Here is a 4,467-nt window from a genome sequence, read left to right as displayed (position 1 = left end):
GTCCCCTGTGGAAAGTAGCTGTCTCTGGAGGGCTTTTTATGGGAGAATGAAAGCAGTACAGACAAGGCTTTGAGAGAATGGGGCTCAGACCAGGGTTTGGGGAGGCAGAGGGTCTGAAAGGGTGAAGTCAGGCATGGAGGTCAAAGTATCCTTTCCCGAGAGTGGAGGCCGAGCTGGAGCCCAACAGAGGGAGAGCTCTCTGTCCCCCCACCCCTCACCACCCCTAGCCTCACTGCTTCCTTCCCTCTCTTGCCCAGGAAGGCTCATTAGTCCTGCTTTCCAAAGCTCTGGCCTTGACCCTTCTCCACCTTCCAAGCCAAAAGTACACCAGGCTGTTTCTATTCTTGTTGGCTTTGCTACCAGCTCTCAAGTCTCTTCTGTGTGGAATGCCCTCTTTTCCCCCAATTCCAGTCTGGAAAATTCTTACTCATTCTTTAATAGTACATTGAGGCATCCACCTCCAGGAAGCTACTATCCCTGATACCTTTCCCCACCTGCCAAACTCATCTGGATTTATGGTCTGTCCTTGAAGCTCCCATAGCACTGTGTTGTCCTTATCATTGTCCTCATCATGTATTTGTAAAATCTATTTCTGTCCCTCTGATCTGGGGGCCACTTGAGGGCTTTATCTTAATATGTTTTTATCTTTATATCCTCCCCTGATAGGAGATAGATGCTTAATAATTCATTGAATGAATGAAACCCAGGCACATAGCCAGAAGTGGGTTAAAATCTCTTACATGTACCACTTTAAAGAATTTCCCTACTTAAAGTAATCTATTCCACGTGTTTAAAAACCTCATCCATATTTGTCATGGCTCAACTCTGCTGGCTCTCTCATTTCGTGGAGCCTTATATCTTCTCTCTAGCTTTCTCTCCTTCTGTCTGACCAGTTCTTCCCTCCATTGTTGTCTCCTTGCTGCCAGTATGCTCAGGGTCGCCTGACTCAACGTTGTCTTCTCCAAGGGGGTCAATGGTTCTTGGAATGTTGCTGGCCTGCCCTTAGATTTGTTTCCCTGAGTGGGATGCAAATGCAAATATCTTGAGAAGCCAATGTAACTCGAAGGGTGGGAAGAGGGTTTTTGTCCTTGTGGTTGTGAAGACTGAATGAGATAATATACATAAAAAGTTCTTATCAGGTGCTAGTTGATGTTCACGACCAGGGTGGACGAGAGGGTGAGAAACTGTAGGCAGAGGCCACGGCAAGTCCGTTATTAGCAGTGCACCCAGGGCTGTGGTACTTTTGTGAATCCCAGGCGCTTTTGCCTTTGTGGGCCCCTTCTCCACCAAAAATATCAAAAATTATATGACCACATTGTTTCATAAAGAGGATGATAATCCAGACCGGATTTGTTATTATATATTCAATACTGTTCTATTCAATTTTTCTTCTGATTTAAAAAATATTAACATTGTTATTTAAGTAAAAGGCCCTCTAAAAGTCTTGTGGCCCCTAGCCACGGCGTCTGCTGTGCCTAACGGCTAAGTCAGCCCTGAGCCCACCGCCCTGCTCACGGCTCCTTGAATGTATGGTGCCCTTCTGTCCTTTTGGGTCACACTGTTCCTTCAGCCTGGGACGTCTGTCCCTCATCCCACCCCCAGCCCTTGCCCTTGTCCACCTGACAGATTAATGCTCATCCTCAAAGCTCAGCTCAAATGTCGCTTTCTCTTGCCAGGGGTAGCAAGCTAAAATAGAGGGTGCCCAGCTCAAATGCAGATAAACAATGAGTAACCGTTTTCATGTAAGTATGTCCCAAATATCGCAAGTCCCAAATCTTCCATAAAGACAGAGTTATACTGAGAAATTGCACATGTTTATCAGAAATTCAAATGACCTGGCTGCCCTATTCTCTAACTCTCCCTGATTCCTTTTCCTTTCAGGTTTTCTTCTCACCTGCTGCTGGCCAGGACATTCCAGCACTCTCTGTGCACCTGTCCCCACACATCCTCCACCCCATCTGCATTCTTACCACTGTTACCCTCACCTGCCACGGGGCCAGGATGTGAAGGTGCACGGGTTGTCATACATGAGTCAGTGGGCACTTTCCCTTTATTTCCCCAACTGCCTGTTTGTTTTCAGGGATGACTTGGCGGTATTTGGTGTTAATTTCATTCAGGATGTGATGAGACTAAAGTTAACTGTTGCATGGGATCGCAGTAACAGTTCTGTTAAGAAAGATGTGTCCCAAGAAGACACTCCGGGTTCAGACATTTCATTACCTGATGGAAAAAAGCCCCAGAGCCTGTGGCTGAAACCCTTCCCCCCTGCCATTGTGCTCTGAGGTGGACAGTGTGATGTCTTGGGCTCCCTCCTCCCTGTGATTCTGGGGTCAGATAGCAAATCAGCCTCCACCCAAGTAGGACTTCCCATGTGAAGGGGGGGGGGGGTGGTGCTTTCTGTTTTTGAGACCTAAATAGGTTCAGGAAATTCTGATTTTCCACCTTTACCTTGAGAGTGGATTGACTCTTCAAAAAGTTCTCTTAAACCTTTGCTTCACTCAGCTCTGGCCACACAGGAGAAAATCAGTGTGGGCTGATCTCACGAGCACAAGCAACACGAGACTCTTGGAGCCTGGTGACGGGACTCCTAATCCAGTGCGCCCACACGGTTCCTGGCCGCCAAGAATTCAGAACCTGGAGCCCCACAAAAGCAGTATGTCCTCTGAAGACCACTGCAAGGGGGAAGCAATCCCTCCAGACCACAGAGCAGCCAAAGCACTTGTGGTTCAAAACAACTCAGGCCCGGTGAGGATTTTCAGTAAGCACGGTGAAAGTTCTCTTTTTTATGGCTAGGAATTTCCCAGCTTTCAACACATTCTCTCTGACGTGAGAGAAACTCATTTCACATTCTCCCTTTGGAAAGGAAATTTCCAAGGCTGACCACTGGTTAATCATGTTGAGCAAGAAGCCACAGTACCCGTGTGTGTGTGTGTGTGTGTGTGTGTGTGTGTAGGTGTCCTTCCTGTGGGAGCTTCCCAGCAGTTTGTCTCTCTACTGATTTCTAGCCCCCTCTCTGCTCGTCCTGATGCTGATAGGAGTAGGCAACACAGCCCAAGGTAGTTTCAAGGGATGGTCAGCAGGTGCGATGAGAAAGCAAACAAGGGAGCAGTCAGTTCCATGGCCGCACCCACCTGGAAAGTTCCACACACCATGCCCCTCCTGGACTGTCACAGTGTTTGTTGGTGTAATCAAGGCTCTGATAAGTTTTACACTTCTCCTTTTAACTTTACAAACTGTTTGATGTTAGTATCTCAGTGTTTTCCAAACTTATTTGATCAGAGAACCGCCCCATCCTCCTTTTTTTTTGAAGAGCATCTCATCCAATTAGCCATCCTGGGAGCACACTTTGGAGAAATGACTCTGAAAAGGGAGCAGAAGCAAGCAAGAATTTACAATCTTTGCATTCCCTTTGCAAGTCACTAACTTCGTACCAGAATGTGGCTCACAGAAAGCGAGGCTGGCCTCAGCACTGCCCTGGCAAAAGGACTCTAAGCACTGGAGCCCACAGTGGGGCCCGGAGACACCGTGGAATCTCAGCGCAGGGGATCGGTGAGTGTCAGGAAGGAAAGGGCATTTCGGGCAAAGCCTGGCACTGCTCGGAATGCTGTCTGTTGGAAAACCTAAGCTGGCAGACACTTAGCATGAGTGTTAAGAGTGTCAGTTTTGTTTGGGGTTTAAAACACCACACAAGGCTACCTTTCAACAGTCACAAGGCCACCTATGACATAACATGGGGTGTGTGTCATCTGAGGAGGAAGCATGCTCTCATCCCCAACCCAGAGCAGTGGCATTTCCTCTCTTTGGTGCGTTTTTCTTGCCACCAGAATACACAAAGCTAAGGGCCACCATTTGCACCAACTCCAGGGAGTTGCTACAGCATCATTGTCTGCTACACTGTCATACAGAACAGAGGCGGATGGTGTCACCCAAAGTTGTGCAACGTGGTGGCTCCCTCCTGTTTGCCTTGTTCAGGATTTTGCCAAGACGTTCCTTATTTGCAGGCACTGCCTGTTTCTTAAGTCCTGCCTCAATGTCACCTCTAATTAAAGCAGGTCCCATTTCTTTTTCTATTATAATAGTCTGTTTGTATTCTCTATAGCATTTATCATTGACTGGATCACCACCTACTTTTACTGTTTTGAATACTGTCAGTCTCCACTAAGGTAAAATATCAACTACACAAGGGCAAAAATTTTCGGTTTTGGCCGCTTTGGGATGGCCGGTGTCTTGAATAGTGCCTGGCAGAGTGGAGGCAAAGCATAAATATTGGTTGAATAAGCGAAGAACAACTTGGCAAGTTTTTTCTCACTTGGGTGGTGACTGGTTATGGAGAGCTGATGGGCAAGGCCACTGACCAACCAGTGGGCTGTGTGGTGGTGAAGGGGACAGCCCTCTAGCCCAGGGCTTGGCTGGTAAGACTGCGGGACTTAGCTGTGGTCCACAGGCACGAGCGAGTACAGGACAGGG

The sequence above is a fragment of the Acinonyx jubatus genome, chromosome A1 (assembly GCF_027475565.1).
Source record: "Acinonyx jubatus isolate Ajub_Pintada_27869175 chromosome A1, VMU_Ajub_asm_v1.0, whole genome shotgun sequence".
Lineage (NCBI taxonomy): Eukaryota > Metazoa > Chordata > Mammalia > Carnivora > Felidae > Acinonyx > Acinonyx jubatus.
Note: the sequence above shows the minus strand (reverse complement) of the source record.